Source organism: Nicotiana tabacum, chromosome 13 (assembly GCF_000715075.1).
Source record: "Nicotiana tabacum cultivar K326 chromosome 13, ASM71507v2, whole genome shotgun sequence".
Taxonomy (NCBI): Eukaryota; Viridiplantae; Streptophyta; class Magnoliopsida; order Solanales; family Solanaceae; genus Nicotiana; species Nicotiana tabacum.
In genome coordinates, this window is record NC_134092.1 from 55,533,549 (window position 1) to 55,553,312 (window position 19,764).

Consider the following 19,764-nt stretch of genomic DNA (forward strand, 5'->3'; position numbering starts at 1 on the left):
AATCTGATGGAAGCAGAGGGGGAACTGGATGTGCGGTCTCCCTTGGAATCTCCTCAGGTGGCGGAGAAGCTAGTAATGGATGGGTAGGGGTCTCTCCCTATGCCTCAGATTGGGCCCCATCTACTAGGGGTACCCTGCTAGTCCACTCACCTACTGCTATTTCTCTCCTCTGGCTAGCCGTAGTCTTCCTAGTTACCGTCATCTGTGCATGCAAATGCCAACACGTAAGTTTAACTCAAATTTCCTATAACTCAGTACTACAACACGATTTGGATTTAAAAGAAGGGTAACCAACTCCTAAATGCCCTGTAGTCCCTTGCTTATATAATATGGTGCACCACACAACTATAAAAAAAGACCCTACTAGACACGTCTTGTAGACTCCGTAGGACAGAATTGCTCTGATACCACTTTTGTCACGCCCCGAGCCTGGGTGCGAGACCAGCACCTGGTGCCTCACCTATCCCTGCGTACCACTTATGACTAAGAGAATCTGAAAATGTAATGTCATACTTTGGCCATGGGCTACATTACAAGATAATGTGCAGAGCAAAATATAGAACTGAATAGAGACTAACGTTGACTAAATGTCGACATAATGCTGGGCCGGCAAGGCCGTCAAAATTACTATAACTGACAAGCCAACAAAATATACGTACAGAGCCTACAAGCCTAACATACTGCACTAACTAACAGGATATGTCTACAAGCCTCTACTAATGGATGTACTGTGATCGGAACAGGGCCTCGACCTACCCATAGCCTATATATATACATACACAAAGCTTCTAGACCTGGCAACTCCGAAGGGCGTGGAGCTTACCGATAAAGCTTAACTCGGGCAACACCTACTGAGAAGGTCTACCCGTCTGTCTGTCTAAACCTGCACGTATGAAATGCAGTGCCCCCAGAAAGGGACGTCAGTACAAAATAATGTACCGAGTATGTAAGGCAATATACTGAAAGCTGAAGCTGAACTGATAATATAATAACTGAAAGCAACTGGGAGTCAAAGAAAATCTGAAGATATGCTCAAGTGGGAGTCAAAGATAATCTGAATATATGCTTACCTGTTGATACTAACTCAACTCTCTCAATATAGTAAGTTAAATAGTTGTCCAGCATTATAAGGATCGGTATGTATAACTGCTCTGCCGTAGTAGGCTCGCTCATAGGCACTCGACCATACTAGGCTATGTATCTCGGCCATTCTAGTCTCGCTTATAGGCGCTCGGCCACAGTTGGCTCGGTATATAACTTACCATCTGATCAGAGATTGCCGAATAGGGGCCTGCCCATCGATTATAGCTCGATGGTAATGAAAATATTGTAATATTGCATATATAGGCTCTCTGCTCTCCTGACTAGAACAAGACAATACTCAATTGAATATGAAGTTCCGATAAGGAGAATATTGTAACTTACAAGACTAGGAAAATATACATATATTCCGGTATATGAATTTCTCTTTATGCCTCGTTATCAAACTCATGTAATTACGAGATCATGCCAAAATGAAAGAAGGGCTTAGCCTTAACATACCTGGAGTAGGGAAAAATCAATATGATATTTTTGGAAAAGGTTGCACCGTACTCCCTTAGAATCACAAAATCTCACTTTGTTATTGTGCTAATAAATCTCGTTGGTTGACGAAATTACGTTGTAGTGTTTTGTAGGAATCTCTACGAATTTGTAACAATTTATAACAAATCACCTTGCTAATCTCCAAAACATCACGTGTGATTGTAGCATGGTTTGTTTTGAAAATCTTAGAATGGAAGTGTTTGGGTAACTACCACGTTATTTTGCTTGTTGTATTCTTGGTATTGAACATTTTAGAATGAAGTTTTTTGGTAATTAATGAATTAAATTGCCATCTAATAAGAAATGACTAAAAGTCATTTGCTTAAGGAGTGGCTTGCTGCCACGTGGGGGTGGGGGTGGGGTGGGAAATGTTAATCTTTATCCACTTATTAGGTAATTAGGTATTGTCCCGATACCCGGTAATTAACCAATTACCCGCATAACTAAGAATTGTCTCAAATTACTTAAAATTCTACTTATTTTTTATATACTTTATACATTATACTATCATGGTCATATGGTACCATATAAAATAAATACATACACTTATTATTTTATTAAAATATCCATGTAAAAAAATACATATATTTTCTCAACTTATAAGTTTCCTAATCTCATATAAAGAGTAGAAATTCTCGTACGCTTAATTCTTAAAATGGTAAAAAGATAACCTTCTTTTCTTGTGAGAAAATAATTTCTATCTTTACAATAAATGCGGGATGTAACAACTGACTTGCCGGGACGTCTTGTTTTTGGTTTCGGATTGTTTCGGGACACTTAGTCCCTAAAACAGAAGCTTAAGTCTCAGGATTTTGACTGTAGTTAGAAGTGTGTGAAGACGACTCTGGAATGGAGTTTCGTCGGTTCCATTAGCTCTGTTGGGTGATTTTGGACTTAGGAGCTTGTCCAGACTGTGAATTTGAGGTCTGTAGCTAATTTAGGCTTGAAATGGCAAAAGTTGAATTTTGGGAAGTTTGATCGGGGGGGTTGAAATTTTTATATCGGGGTCAGATTCCAATTCCAGAAGTTGGAATAGGTTATTAATGTTGAATATGAATTGTGTGCAAAATTTGAGGTCAATCAGATATGGTTTGGTAGGTTTCAGCGTCGTTTGGGGAATTTGAAAGTTTAAAAGTTCTTTAGGCTTGAATCCGGGTATAATTGGTGTTTTGATGTTGATTTGAGTGATTCGAAGGCTCATCCATGTTCGTATGGTGTTTTAGGATTGGTTGATATGTTTGGTTGAGGTCCCGGGGACCTGGGGTGAGTTTTGGATGCTTAGCGGATCATTTTTGGCCTTGGTGAGATAGTTGATATCTACTGCTGCATTTTTTCTAGTTTCCTCTTATGCGTTCGCGAGAGGAGCCACGCGTTCGCGAAGAGTGTTTATGATTTGGTGAGATTTTACTCTACGCGTTCGCGAAGGAGAGGACGCGAATGCAAATGTATGGCAGTGTGTTCATCGCAAACGCGTGAGTGGCATCGCGTTCACGAAGGGGAGTGAGGCAGCTGTGGACCCCCAGTCTTTTGTTTTACGCGTTCGCGAGGTGAGGGATGCGTTCGCAAAGGTCTGAGTTTGCAAAGCTTTTTGTTAGCGAAGCGTAGGTCACGCTCGTGAAGCGTTAAGTTAAGAGACAGTCTGAGTTGGTCTACGCGAACGCGAGAGGACGGTCGCGTTCGCGAATAAAGAAATCTGGGTAGACTATATTACTTTTAAAAATGAGGGTTTGAACCCATTTTGCATATTTTGAGCCAGAGAACACGAAATTGTGCGATTTTTGAAGGGAATTTTATGGAGTTGATTGGGGTAAGTAATTCTTACTTGGGTTTGGTTAAAACCCATGATTATATCTTTAATTGTATCATCTAATTTGTGATTTGGTGTGAAAAATTGGTGAAGAAGATGAAGTGTTCTTGAGTTAGATTTTTGGGGTTTTGAATAGGATTTTGTTATCGGATTAGAGTAAATTCGGTATGGTTAGACTCGTGAGTGGATAGGCTTTCGGGTTTTGTGACTTTTGTCGGATTTTGAGACATGGGCCCGGGGCCGACTTTTCACCAAATTTGGATTTTGGCTTGTAACTTCATGTGTTTCTTGTGGAATTGATTCCTTTAGCGTATATTAATTATCTCATACTGCTTGTGGCTAGATTCGTGGCATTTGGGGACTGATTCGAGGGGCAAAGGCATTGCGGAGTAGAATTTTGCGCGATTTGAGGTAAGTAACAATCTTTAATCTGGTTTTGAGGGTATGGAACCCCGAGGATTGGTATGATGTGAGTGTTTGGAGGTGACTCACATCCTAGGTGACGGGCGTGTGAGCGTGCACCGTGAGGGATTGTGACTTGGTCCGTCCCGTGTGACTGTAAAGTTGAATAGCCATTGTTATTACTTTTTTTTCCTTGTCATTGAGAAATTCTACCTTTCATGTTAGAAACCATGCTTAGGCCATATGATGTCACTGCTGGGACCTGCAACGGCCATATACTTGTTGAATTAACTGCTAATTATTGTCTTGTACTCAGTCACAGTCTTACTTGTGTGTTACATCTCTATTCCCTCACATTTCTTGTTGATACTTGTTGTATTCTCTGTTTTGGCTGATTATTATGATATTTTGTGAGCCCGAGGGGCTAGAGAGGTTAGTGACTGAGATAGGGCCTGAGTGTCGAGCTATGAACTATGTGAGGTTATATGGATCGGGTTGCATGCCGCAATGAGCCTTATGGCTATTTATGGACTATGGATCGGGTTGCACGCCGCAACGAGCTTTATGGATACTTATATCATTGGGTGGGGCTGCACGCCGCAGCGATATAGTGCCTGGGCTAAAAGGAGCCCCTCCGGAGTCTGTACACCCCTAGTGAGAGCATGGAACTATTGAGAGTGTGTATTGAGGGCTGAAAGCCGAGAGTATGAGCTGATGAGATGAGTTGAGTGACTACTGCCTTGAGAGGCTGTACTTGCTTTTTATTTATTGTTGCACTCAGTTGCTATCCGATGTTGTTGTGAAACTTCTGGAAGATTCATAGTTGTTTACTTGGGCTAGAACTAATTTGACTTATACCACTGGATTTGAAAGCATGTTCAGTCTTTACTAAAAACTTTTGATATGAACTGTATTCACTGCTTCTCAGTTCCTTATTTAATTTTGTTACTTGTTGAGTTGGTTGTACTCATGCTACACCATGTACTTCATGTGCAGATCCAGGTGTGTACGATTCTGACGGTTGCTGAGTTCGTGCACGGGCTGATCATCGGAGACTTACGAGGTAGCTGTCGGCGTCCGCAAACCTTGTTTCTCCTTTCTTATTATATTTTCTCTATTGTATTGGCATTTGGCACAGACTGTAGTAGACGCTTTTTCTAGATCGGCTATTAGATGCTCATGACTTAGTGACACCCCGATGTCGGGCTATTTTTCCGCACTTATGTTTTATTTTGGTTTTACCCCCGTATTTATGAGAAACTCCGGTTATTTCAAATGTCTTAATTCATTTATGTTAAATTTTGAAAGTGTTTTTGGAAAGGTCGGCTTGCCTAGTATTGCGATAGGCGCCATCACGACGGGTTAGGTTTTGGGCCGTGACAAGTTGTGAAAGCCGTTATCACATTGAGGGAAAGTGTTAATTTTTTTGACATCATTCTTGTTGAGAAATTTACAATCATTGTTATTGTTGATATTCTTGTACACATTGTGGTTGAGCCATGGGATATTGTTGTGAAAACATTGATATTGTTGATTATTGGCAAGTTGTGATATATGGGCACTTGTGGTGTGAGTTGTTATTGTGACGTGATATTGATGCGCATGCAGCAGTATAAGGATAGGGGTTAATGTGCATGTGGCGGCATAAGGTGGGACTTTTGTGCGTGTTAATTGTAAGGAAATTACGTGAAACCACAAAGTGTCATAAAGTGGGCTAAACTACGTGTAGCTATTTTGAGAAAAATGATTTCAAAACTATTTATATTTAAGGCTTTTGCGGTGATATAACAAAAGATTGTTATTGAAATTGAGAAATGTGAATACGGGGCGGTACCTTGTTGTGATTCTTGTTTCTTATCTCATGTTGCATATTGTTATTTGGTGGGAACACTTCATGTTGTTTTGTTTTTCCTTGTTCCATCAGTTATTGTCCGTACATGAACATTGTGGTTCTTTTCAATCGCCTCCTTGTTGTTATCTCTATGCTTACAATCCTTTCATTACTCTATGTTATTAACTTGTTTCATATTACTTATTTCTTCGCTTCCATTACTTCTTGTTACAACGTTTCCAATATGTTTATTATATCCTAGTAGGTGTCTTGACATGGCCTCGTCACTACTCTACCGAGGTTAGGCTTGATATTTACCAAGTACCATTGTGGTGTACTCACACTACGCTTCTACACATCGTTTTGTACAGATCCAGGTACGTCTGCTCGTGCCAGATGCTAGTGATCTACTTTTAGTTGCTTTCCCGAAGACTTCAAGATATACATGCTCGGCGTCCGCAGGCCTCAGAGTTACCTTCCTTTATCTTTGCTTCCGGTTGTATTTTTTATTCAGACAGTGATGTACTAGAGTTTCTAGTTTACTATTCAGAGTTTATGACTCAGTTCCACCGATTTTGGGAAATTTGTTGTAGACATTCTATTTTTGGAAGGCTATATGAGTTTTGTTAGTTCTTTTTTAGTATTCCTGTTGATTATTCTTGTGAAGTTATTTTTAAATGTTAGGCTTACCTAGTATTAGAAACTAGGTGGCATCATGATATCCTACAGAGGGAAATTGGGGTCGTGACAAGAAGTACAAAAAAACAAGCCAGATGATTGGAACTAGTGTGAGGTGCCCCCACAAAGGACCATCCTGGGAGAAGTCTGAGTACCCCGTGAGCTGCTATTGCTTCGGCCTTTGGCCTTTCACGGAGTTTCTTGTCCATCCTTGTTATTTTTGCTTTATTTGTGCATTAGGGACACCGCACTCTTTTAAGCATGGGGTGGAAGATTCTCTATCAATATATTGTTAGTTTCTTATCTTTTTATTGTTAGCTAGATTCTTATTTTTAATTGCATAGTTAGTAAAATTAATGGGCTAGTAGAGTAGTAGTAGTTTTAGTAGCTTAATTATTTTTTTTAAAAATCAAAAACATAGAAAAACAAAGTACAAATTTTGGACATTTCCCGATGATGGATATCCTAGACAGTTTTCTTAAGAGATTAAAGTCCAACCAAAACAAAAAAAAATTAAAAAATCCAAAAACATGTCATTTAGTTTTTTGCTTGTAATAATCCCCCGTGATTTTTCTTTCTGTCTCACTTCTTTTTTATGGGATGTAGTTTGAACTGTGTAATATTCTTTTTATAGAGTAGGTTAGAATTTAGGGAATAAATAGAGGAAGAATGATGAACCTAAGCGCCTTTGACTTGTTTGATAGTAGCTTATTTAGACTTTGGCATGTGATGTATCTTTCTTATGTTTTGAAATTGATCATGATGCCTTTATAAATTGGATAGCTTGATATTGATGCCTATATCTCATTTTCTTGACTTATATTCACTTTGTGCTTAATACTATCTTGTCGCTCTATGAATACTTGCATTAGTTGAGAGTCAGAATGAGACCGTCCTTAGTGAGTCATGTGCCATGTGAGAAGTGAGATCTTTGCGTAGTCCATGTCATTGTAATTGTGTCTAGAACCTGCCCGGCATGTGAGTTGAAGCACATTTTTAGGTGATTCTCGGATTGAGAAATGATTTTAGGCTTTCTTTGATTTTTTGAGCTTTATTTCTTATCACAAATAAAATCTATTCCTAGCTAGCCCTTATGAGCCTGTAGACCTGTTATTTGGTACCAACATTACGAGCCTATTCCCTTTACTTCATAATTGATATTATTTCTATTCTTTTACCTCTTAAGGCACTTTAATTATAAAATGAGCGCTAAAAGAAGTAAGGAGGAAATTGGGTGGCTTCCGAGTGGAACCAATGAAAGAAAGAAAAATGAACTTGTTTTGTAAAATAATACACTACTAGCAGAAATTGATAAAGGAAAAATAATAGTTGAAAAAAAAAAGAAAAAAAGAAGAAAGAAAAATCTGAAAAAGAGATGGAAAAATATAGATGAATAAATTATTGTCCTGTTCTTGCTAGTGGGGGTATAAATTAAAGTAGTGCTTAAAAACAAGGCATATTTTTAGGGAGTGATCTTGTTTGTGAGAATGAGCAATTTATTTGATATATGTCAGTCCTTAAACTATATTTGATCATGAGATTCGAAAGTGTGGATTCAAATTACTATCTTTTTCTTGTTGTGAGGGAACATAGTTGCACGAGGGATAGGGAATGTTATTCGACTTATCTATGATATTAAGTGTTCAAGCCATGAGTGCATTGTGACATTGAGCTAGGTTTTGAGGCTAGGATTGTCATGCTCTGGTTGACTTTGTTATAAATATTTTTGAAGTATTGCATAAGTTAAGGGAAAGTTGTGTTGAATGCATATGCTAGAGTTTAATAGTTGTTATCAACCATAGTCATAGATGTAGTGTGCTTCAAATATGTTAACTGCTCAAAGATAGAGTAAATTGTTAGTTGACTCGAGAACGAGCAACGTTTAAGTATGGGGTAGTGATGTTTGGCTATAATTATATATTTTTAGTTCATTACCTACCTTACATTATGGTGCTTTAATGTTAAATTGTACTATATTTATGTTTAATTGCGTTTATTTTATGTGTAGGTGCTTTGAAGATGAAATTGTGGAGCAAACAAATTATTTTGACCAAGATGACGTGATTAGTTAAAGTAGTTGATAAAGCTCATTGTGTTTGGCTCATGAGAACTACTCCTAATGGATTACAATACAGTGGGCACTAATGATTGGGCTCATTATGACATAATATTATTGTGACATAATTGTGGGAGACATAGAAATGGAAGATATTACTTGAGACAAAGTCACGTTACAGCCTATGCATTTGAAGCAGCCAAGCGACGCGTGATTATTTTCTCACGACAAGCCTTGCGGCGCATCGCCTAATGCGAAGTGATTCCTTGCATTATGTGGTGTGATGCGTGGGTCTGGTTTTGAAGTTATTTTCTCTCCTTTTTGATTTTTGACTTAGTTATTTTATCTAGGCTTTTTTCCTACACCTATAAATAATCATAAACATGATTTTTGTATAACTTTTGACGAAGGGAGAGCACAGAACCGCCATGGATGCCGAGTTCCACTGAAACGACCCGGCCAGTTATTTTGAGTATTTTTACCCTGATTCCTCTAATTTATGCTCCCTCTATGGTATATCGTGGTTACGTGACTTGCCGGGGTACTTGGTGTCGGGTTTAGAAGCGTTTCAGAGTGATATGGGACACATAGTCCCTAAGTTGGAAGTTAAAGTCGTAGGAGTTGACCGTAGTTTGACTTGTGTGAAGATGACTCCGAATGGAGTTTTGATGGTTCCAATAGCTCCATATGGTGATTTTGGTCTTAAGAGCGTGTCCGGATGTTGATTTGGAGGTCCATAAGTTGTTTTGGCACGATTTGGCGAAAGTTGGATATGAAAGATTTTTGGGAAGTTTGACTGGGAGTTGACTTTATTGATATCGGAGTCGGATCCCAATTTCAGAAGTTTGAATAAATCCGTAATGTCATTTATGACTTGTGTGAAAAAGTTGGTGTCAATTGGAGTTGTTTTGGTATGAATCGGTGTTGGTTTTGAAATTTGGAAGTGCATAGTTGATAGGCTTGAATTTTGGTTGCAATTCATGTTTTTGATGCTGTTTTATTTGATTTGAGAGCTCGACTAAGTTCGTATCGTATTTTAGGACTTGTTGGTATGTTGGGATGGGGTCCCAGGGACCTCGGGTGTGTTTCGGGTGAGTTTTGAACAAGTTTGGGTATTTTGGCACTTTGATGATTGTTCTGGTGCAGTTGAAGTGTGGAGGGCACATATTGGAGTGTTGAGGCAATAACTCATGTGCAGCCACAAATTCCTTGAGTGCGGAGGCAGTGGAAAATGTGCAGACCGCAGGCAAAAATCTGCAGGTTTGATGGTCTGATTTTGGAAGCTTATATATTTTAATCTATAAGGAATTTGGAGATGATCCAAAAATGAAAGATGTAGCCCTTTGGGTCTAGTTTCAATAAAATCAAACCTTTCTTCATTTTGATATATGAACTAAAAGTTATGATCAATTTACTGAAACCTAGTAGTGCAGTTACTATTGAAGTGCGGCCGCATAATTTGGATTGCGGCCGCGGAACTTGGAAGTGTGGACCACACAAAAACTGTGCGGTCAGCACTTTGGGAGATCCGATGTGGTACTATATAAATACGGGTTTCATCTCATTTTTCATTTGTGGACCTAGAGAGCTCGGTTTGTGGCGATTATTCGTGGATATTTCAAGGAATTGATTGGGGTTAGTGATTTTAACTCAGATTTGGTTAAATTACATGAATATATCCTTGATTTCATCATTTAATTAGTGATTTGGGTTAAAAATTTGGGGAAAATGGGGAAAACTTCTTAGGCCGAATTTTTGGGACTTGAGCGAGATTTTGGTATTGAATTTGAGTAATTTTGGTATAGTTGGACTCGTGGTTGAATGGGTGTTCGGATTTTGTACCTTTCATCGGATTGTGAGACGTGCACCCGGGGTGACCTTTTGGGTCAATTTTTCAATTCTTTGTAAAGATCGTAATTTCATTGTTTAAATTAGTTTCCTATAGTTATATTTATAGTATGAAATTGTTTTGGCTAGATTCAAACCATTTGAAGTTGGAAAATCGAGGGAAAGGACTTCTAGTTATTGATTTAGCGTGGTTTTAGGTAAGTGACTTGTCGAACCTTGTGTGGGAAAAATTCACCATAGGATTTGGTATTGTTGTGGTAATTGTGATATGTGAAAGCCGTGTACGCAAGGTAACGAGTGCGTACACGGGCTAAATGTGAAATTTCCAGTTTTTAGCTATGTAGCTTCCTTTCTTGCTTTAATTGAGTTACTTTAACATGTTGTAGTCACTGTACTTAGTCTAATTTCACATGTCTACTTGTCTTATCTCTTATTTTCAACTTGTCCTACATGTTTAGTTGAATTACTTATTTTTCTTTAACTTTGTATCCATTATTTAACTGTGGGATTCTTTACTTGAAATTTGCTATCCTTGGAATATCTTGTTGTTTAGTTTGGTATTGAGTTGCAAAGGCGGTAGTTTCTATTGAGGCAAAGTGTAAGTTGTGAAATATCATTTATTGAGTTACTCTCCGGTTGTTATTGTTGAGACTTTGTGTACATTTCGGTTGAGCTGTGGGCTCCCTATTGTGAAATTTTGTTATTGTTGGATTTTTCTGGCAAGTGTGATATCACTTGAGGTTTGCACGAGGTCTCTGCCGTGTTGTTGTTACTATTGATGCACATGTGGTGGTATAAGGTCTGGGTATTAAAACGCATACGGTGAAATAAGGTGGGCTTGATACGCGTGGCTAGTAGTGTAACTACTAGAAGCCATGCAGTGTGATAAGGTGGGCTAAAACGCGAGGTGCTATTTCGAAAAAATAATTTTCAAAACTAAATGTAAAGGCTCCCACAGTGGTATAAGGAAAAGACTGTGAGTTACTTTTATAATTTGGGATGACGAGGTGGTACCTCGGCAGTGGCCCTTGTTGATATTTCTTTAATTGATGTATTTGCTTTGGTTGTTTGTTTCTTTAACGTGTAAATCCTTGTTTCCTTCCATGTTGTATTAACTGTCTTGGTTTTGTGTTGTTAACTTTCTGTAACTTCCTTATTTGTTTCATTTCCTTTGTTATTATCATTATATCGCTATATCTTTCTTCTTCTTTCTTATTATCTCCAGTAGGGACTTGACCTGACCTCATCACTACTCTACCCAGGTTAGGCTTGACACTTACTAGGTACCATTGTGATGTACTCATACTACGCTTCTGCACATGCTTTTGTCCAGATCTCGGTACATCTTACCAGCCCCGACACTCGTGCATTGAGTTGCATTTGGAGACTTAAAGGTACACCTACCCGCTTTCGCAGGCCTCAGAGTCCCCTTCTATCATGTTCTTCTTTATTTCATATCACCTTTATAGACAGTGATGTATATGATTGTTCAGTACTGTACTTAGAGCTTGTAATTTTTATCTCACCAGGTTTTGGGGAGGTGTACATATTGAGTATACAAATTTTATTTATGAAATTGTTGGAGTTTTGAAATTCTAAGCTTTTATTTAATGTTTCTGCACGTTGTTAGGCTTACCTAGTCTTAGAGACTAGGTGAAATCATGACATCCTACGGAGGGAATTTGGGGTCGTGACAAGTTGGTATCAGAGCTCTAGGTTCATAGGTATTATGAGTCACAAGCAGGTCTTGTAGATTCTCGCGGATCAGTACAGAGACGTCTGTACTTATCTTCAGGAGGCTATGGAACTGTTACAAAAAGCTTCACTTTTTTTATTCTTTATCTTGCGAAATTGTTGACTTCGGGATTCTAAACTTCTGTCTTTATATTCTCTCATAGATGGTGAGGACACGCACAGCCGGATCGGATGACCAGACACCCCTGCCCCCTGGTAGAGGTGCGAAAGGTTGGGGCCTGGGTAGAGGCCGAGGACGTCCACGTGGTGCGGCCAGAGCACCTGCACGAAATGCTACAGAGAAGCCACCAGTTGCTCCAGTTGGAGAGCAGGCACCCGAGATGCCTGTTATTGCTCCAGCACTCCACGAGACCTTCATCTAGTTTCTGAGCATGTTCGGCACTTTAGCTCAGGCAGGGTTGATCCCACTTTCTCCTACCACGTCTCAAGCCAGGGGAGGAGTACAGACTCCCGCCGCCTGCACCCCAGAGCAGCGGGTCCAGGTTGACCAGGACCTAGAGGTCATACCAATGAATCCGATCACCCCAGTTCAACCTGAGGTTAGGGCCGCAACTACTGAGGGGGAACAACTCAGGCTCGAGAGGTACAAGAAGTACCACCCTCCTATTTTTCAGTGGCTTGGTTTCAAAGGATGCCCAGGTTTTTCTTGATGAGTGCCACTGTATCCTCCGTACTATGGGTATTGTGGAGTCTAGTGGGGTTGCTTTCACTACATTCCAGCTTAAGGGAGTGCCTTATCGGTGGTAGCAAGCATATGAGTTATGTAGTCTGGCCGAGGCAGCTTCACTCACATGGACTCAATTCTTGAATATGTTCTTGCGGGAGTTTTTTCCCTAGAGTCTCAGAGATGCATGGCGCACAGAGTTTGAGCAGTTGCGCCAAGGTTCAATGACCATGTCAGAGTATGCGATTCAGTTCAATGATTTGGCTAGGCATGCACCAGCCTTGGTTGCTACTATTAGAGAGCAAATATGTCAATTTATCGAGGGGCTAGACCCCGGTATCAAATTTAGCATGGCCCTAGAGTTGGAGATGGACACCGCATACCAGCAGGTAGTGGGGATCGCTAGGAGATTGGGAGGTATATGGACCCGAGAGAGAGAGGAGAGGGAGGCCAAGAGGCCTCGAGATTCTGGCACATATAGTGGTACCCGTGCCCTAGTTGCAGCTCGTCATGGGAGGAGCTATGCGAGTCGCCCTGTTCATTTAGTACTTCCAGCCTCCAGCGGTGTTTTGGCCACTCCTAGGCCTCAGGCTCCCTATTATGCGCCAGCATTGTCAGTCCAGCTGATCAGGCCAGAGCTAGCCACGACAGCCATATCCTCTGAGAACTTGGTTTAAGTGTGGTGACACTCGTCATATGGTGAGGGATTTACCAGACTCAGGAGGGGTACACCTCCACCGTCTACTCAGTCTTCACATATTCCATCGGGTCCTCAGGCTTCTTAGTCTATGATCGTCGCACCAGGACGACATTTGCACGTCCAGCTAGAGGTAGAGGTCGGGCAGGTAGGGGTTGCCCTAGAGAGGGAGGCCAGGCCAGATATTATGCTCTTCCTGCTAGGACGGAGGCAGTTTCATCCGACTCAGTCATCATAGGTATTGTTCCGGTCTATCATAGAGATGCATCAGTATTATTTGATCGAGGCTCCACTTATTCCAATGGGTCATTATACTTTGCTCTATACTTGGGTATATCCCTTGATTCCTTGAGTTATCGTATCTATATGTCCACACCTGTGGGAGATTCCCTTATTATTGACATTATGTATAGGTCGCGTTTGGTTATTCTTAGTTTCTCTGAGACCAGAGTCAACTTATTGTTGCTCAGTATGGTAGATTTTGATGTTATCTTGGGCATGAACTGGTTGTCGCCCTATCATGCTATTCTTGATTGTTACGCCAAGACAATGACGTTGGCCAGGCCAGGTCTGCCACAGTTAGAGTGGAGGGGTACTTTAGATTATGTTCCTAGCAGGGTTGTCTCATTTCTAAAGGATCAGTAGATGGTTAAGAAGGGTGTGATGCGTATCTAACATATGTGAGAGATGTAAGTGCTGATACTCCTACAGTCGAGTCAGTGTTGATACTCCTACCGTCGAGTCAACTCAGACTTGAGAGGTACAAGAAGTACCACCCACTTACCTTCAGCGGATTAGCTACAGATGGTGCTCAAGATTTTCTATAGGAGTGTCATCGTATTCTCCGTACTATGGGCGTAGTGGAGACGAGTGGGGTTTCTTTTACCACTTTCCAGCTTAGAGGAACAGCCTATCAGTGGTGGCGTGCTTATGAGTTGAGTAGTCCGGATGAGGCAGCCTCACTCATATGGACTCAGTTCTCGAATATATTTTTGAGAGAGTATGTCCCTCAGAGCCTCAGGGATGCATGGCGCACGGAGGTTGAGCAGTTGCGCCAGGGTTCTATGACTGTGTCAGAGTATGCAGTTCATTTCAGTGATTTGGCCAGACATGCACCGGCCTTGGTTGCTACAGTTCGGGAGAGGGTTCATCGCTTTATTGAAGGACTCCACCCCAGCATCAGGATCAGTGTGGATAGGGAGTTGGAGATGGATATCTCTTACCGGCAGGTTGTGACTATTGCAGGAGATTGGAGGGCATGCTTGCCCGGGATAGAGAGGAGAGAGAGGCCAAGAGGTCTCGAGAGACTGGTTCTTATTATAGTGCCCGTGCCCCAGCAGTTCGCCATGGTATGGGTTATGTGAGTCGCCCCGTACATTCAGCTCTTCCAGCCGCCAGTGGTGTTCCAGCCCTTTATAGGTCCCAGGACCCTAATTGTGCACCACAAGTATCTAGTGCCTCCTACTCGAGGTGCTTTTAGCGGCCAGCCCAGCAGACCTGGCCCGATCCAGTCACAATAGTCACGCTCTCTGAGAGCTTGGTTTGAGTGTGGCGACACTCACCATATGGTGAGGAATTGCCCCAGATTTAGGAGGGGTGCACCTCCACAGACTTCTCAGCCACCACGTGCTCCATCGGGTCCTCAAGCTATGATTCCAGCACCAGCTACCGCCCCACCTCCCCCGCCAGCTCGAGGTCGAGGTCGGGGAGGTCGCCCTAGAGGGGGAGGCCAGGCCAGATATTATGCTCTTCCAGCTCGTACAGAGGTAGTTGCTTCCAACTCTGTCATTACTAGTATTGACTCAGGCTCTACATATTCCTATGTGTCCTCTTATTTTGCCCCGTATTGGGTATATCTCGGTATTTTTTGAGTTCCCCTGTTAATGTGTCTACTTATGTGGGAGATTCTCTTGTTGTTGACCGTGTGTATTGGTCGTGTTTGATTGCTCTTAGTAGTTTTGAGACCTGAGCCGATTTATTATTATTCATCATGGTAGACTTTGATGTTATCTTGGGCTTGGACTCGTTGTCGCCCCATTACGCTATTCTTGGGTGACATGCTAAGACCGTGACGCTGGCTATGCTAGGTTTACCGTGATTTCAGTGGAGAGGTACCTTAGAGTATACTCCTAGCAGAGTTATTTCATTTCTTAAAGCTCAACGAATGGTTGAGAAGGGGTGTGACGCGTATCTAGCTTATGTGAGATATGTCAGTATTGATACCCCTATAGTTGAGTCAGTCCTAGTAGTGAGGGACTTTCTAGATGTGTTTCCAGTAGATCTTCCGAGAATGCCAGCGGACAAAGATATTGATTTTGGCATTGATTTGTTGCCGGTCACTCAGCCCATCTCTATTCCTCCGTATCGTATGGCTCCTCCTGCATTGAAGGAGTTGAAGGAATAGTTACAAGAATTGCTTGATAAGGGTTTCATTCGGCCCAGTGTGTCACCTTGGGGTGCTCCTGTCTTATTTGCGAAGAAGAAGGATGGTTTTATACGGATGTGTATTGATTACCGCCAGTTGAACAAAGTTACAATGAAGAACAGGTATCCATTGCCTTGTATTGATGATTTATTTTATCAGCAACATGGTGCCAGCGTATTTTCCAAGATTGAATTACATTCCGGCTATCATCAGTTGAAGATTTGGGAGCCAGATATCCCGAAGACTGCTTTCAGGACTCGGTATGGTGACTACGAGTTCCTTGTGATGTAATTTGTGCTGACCAATGCCCCAACAACTTTTATGCACTTGATGCACAGTGTGTTCCGGCCTTATCTTGACTCATTCTTCGTTGTGTTTATTGACGACATTCTGGTGTACTCCCGGACTCGGGAGGATCACGAGCAGCACCTGATGACTGTGCTTTAGACCTTGAGAGAAAAGAAGTTATATGCAAAATTTTCATGTAGTATCGAGTGATGGGATCCAGGTGGATCCGAAGAAGGTGGAAGCAGTGCAGAGTTGGCCTAGACTGTCATCAACTACGAAGATCCGGAGTTTTCTTGGTGTGGGGGGCTATTACCATTGTTTTTAGAGGGATTCTCATCTATTGCAACACCTATGACCAGGCTGACCCAGAAGGGTGCTCCGTTCAGGTGGATAGAGGGGTGTGAGGGGAGCTTTCACAAGCTCAAGACATCTTTGACTACAGCCCCAGTATTGGTATTTCCTACAGGTTTGGGGTCTTATACTGTATGTTATGAAGCATCGCGGATTGGTCTCGGTGCGGTGTTGATGCAGGACGGTAGGGCGATTCAGCACGACGCGATTCAGCCTACGCGTCCAAACAGCTGAAGGTGCATGAAAAGAACTATCATGTCCACGACCTTGAGTTAGCAGCTATTGTTCATGCCTTGAAGATTTGGCGGCACTATTTGTATGGTGTCCCTTGTGAGATTTACACCGATCACCGGAGTTTGCAGCATCTGTTCAACCAGAAGGATCTTAATTTGCATCAGCGGGGGTGGTTAGAGTTTCTTAAGGATTATAATATCACCATTTTGTACCCTCCGGGGAAGGCCAATGTGGTGACTGATGATTTAAGTCATCGGGAAGAGAGTTTGGGGAGTTTAGCATATCTTCAATAGTAGAGAGGCCATTGGCATTGGATGTTCAGGCCTTAGCCAGCCAGTTTGTAAGACTGGATATTTTTGAGTCGAGTCGAGTGATGGCTTGTATGGTGTCTCGGTCTTCTCTTTATGATTGTATCAGGGAGCGTCAGTATCATGACTCCCATCTACTTGTCCCTATGGACACGGTTCAGCACGGTGATGCTAAGGAGGTCACTATTGGAGATGATGGCGCATTGAGGATGCATGGCAGGCTATGTGTGCCCAATGTAGATGGGTTGCGGGAGTTGTTTCTCCACGAGGCTCGCAGCTCGTGGTATTCCATTCATCCGGATGCTGTGAAGATGTATCAAGAATTGAGGTAGCATTACTGGTGGAGGAGAATGAAGAAGGATATAGTGGAGTATGTGGCTCGGTGCCTAAATTGCCAGCAGGTGAATTATTAGCATTAGCGACCGAGTGGGTTGCTTCAGAAGTTAGAGATTCCGGAGTGGAAATGGGAGCAGATCACTATGGATTTCGTTGTTGGACTCCCACAGACTCAACGGAGGTTTGATGCGGTCTGGGTGATTGTGGATAAGTTGACCAAGTCAGCTCACTTCATTCCTGTGATGACTACATATTCCTCCGAGCAGTTGGCTCGAATTTATATCCGTGAGATCGTCAAGCTTCATGGTGTACCGGTATCTTTTATCTCTGACCGGGGTACGCAGTTTACATCACGGTTCTGGAGAGCCGTACAACATGAGTTGGGTACTAGAGTGGAGCTGAGCACATCATTTCACCCTCAGATGGACGGACAGTCCGAGCGCACTATTCAGTTATTAGAGGATATACTCCATGCGTGTGTGATGGAGTTTGGAGGGTCATGAGACCAGTTCTTGCAACTTGCAGAATTTTGCCTACAACAACAGCTATCAGTCGAGCATCTAGATGGAACCATATGAGGCTCTGTATGGTAGGCGGTGTCGGTCCCCAGTCGGTTGGTTCAAGCTGGGCGAGGCTAGATTATTGGGTACAGAGTTGGTCTAGGATGCCCTGGATAAGGTGAAGGTGATTCAGGATCGACTTCGCACATCCTAGTCTAGACACAAGAGTTATGCGGACCGGAAGGTTTGCGATGTAGCATAAATGGTTGGAGAGCAGGTCTTGCTTCGGGTATCGCCTATGAAGGGCGTTATGAGGTTCGGAAAGAAGGGCAAGCTGAGCCCAACATACACAATCCTTTTGAGGTGTTGCGGCGTATTGGGGAGGTTGCTTATGAGGTTGCCTTACATCCTAACCTTGCAGGGGTTCATCCGATATTCCACTTTTCTATGCTCCGGAAGTATCACGGTGATCTGGCTCATGTATTGGATTTCAGCTCCGTCTAATTGGACAAGGATCTATCTTATGTTGAGGAGCCAATTGCTATTTTGGACATGCGGGTTAGAAAGCTCAAAGAACATTGCTTCAGTAAAGTTTCAGTGGAGGGGTCAGTCGGTCGAGGAGCCAACTTGGGAGATCGAGCAGGATATGCGCAGCCGTTATTCTCATCTTTTCACAGCTTCAGGTATGTCTCTATACTCGATCGAGGATGAACGATTATTTTAAGAGGGGGAGGATGTGAAGACTCGGCCGGTCATTTTGAGAGTTATAGCCCTGATCCCCTATTAACTGCTTCCCCCATACCTATTTCTGCTAATGTGACTTGCCAGGAGGTTTCGTTTTTGTTTTTGGAGTGTTTTGGGACACTTAGTCCCTAAACGGAGGTTTAAGCCTTAGGTTTTGGACTGTAGTCTGAACTATGTGAAGACAACTCTGGAATGGAGTTCTGCCGGTTCTGTTAGCTCCGTTAGATGATTTTGGACTTAGGGGCGTGTACGGATTGTGTTTTGGAGGTCAGTAAATCATTTAGGCTTGAAATGGCGAAAGTCGAAATTTTTGAGATTTTGACCGATAGTGGAATTTTTTATATCGGGGTCGAATTCCAATTCTTGAAGTTGGAATATGTCCGTAGGGTTGAATACGACTTGTGCGCAAAATTTGGGGTCAATCGGATGTGGTTTGGTTGGTTTCGGCAACGGTTGTCGAATTTGGAAGTTTCAAGTTCTTTAAGTTTGAATTAGAGGATGATTTGTGATTTTAGCATTGTTTGATGTGGTTTGAGGGCTCGGCTAAGTTCGTATGGTGTTTTAGGATTTGTTGGTATGTCTGGTTGGGGTCCCGAGGGCCTCTGGTGTGTTTTAGCTGCTTAACGGAAGAAATATTGGACTTAGGAAATTACTGAAGCCTTCAAGCATCTAGTGTTTTTGCACCTGCGGTGGGGAGACCGCAGGTGCGGGGCTGCACGTGCGCATGATTAAGCACAGAAGCGGTTGTGGAAGGAATGGTCAGGGGTCGCAAGTGCAAGGTGAATTCCGCATCTGCGATACCTGCAGATGAGCTGGAGAGATCGCAGGAGTGGTGGGGGACCGCAGAAGCAGACATAGGTCCGCAGGTGCGACCTTCTGACTGTAGAAGAGGGCATTGAGTTTTAAGTGAAATCCGCACCTACGATGGAAATTCCGCAGGTGCGGGACTGCAGATGCGGTTGAAGGCTCGCATAAGCGAGATCTCTGGTAGAAAAAGGGCAAGTGCGAGGGTTTGATTTCATTCTTCATTTTTGGACTTGAGAGCTCGGAATTTGGCAATTATTCGAGGGATTTTTAGAGGAAGCTTTGGGATAATAATTCCTAACTCGTTTTTGGTTGTACTCCACTAATCCATAGTTGTTTTCTCCATTTAATTTCGGATTTGGGCTTGAAATTTTGGGGAAAAGTTGAGAAAAATTCTTAAGATGAATTTTGGGATTTTGATTGAGATTTTGGTATAGGATTTGAGTAAATTT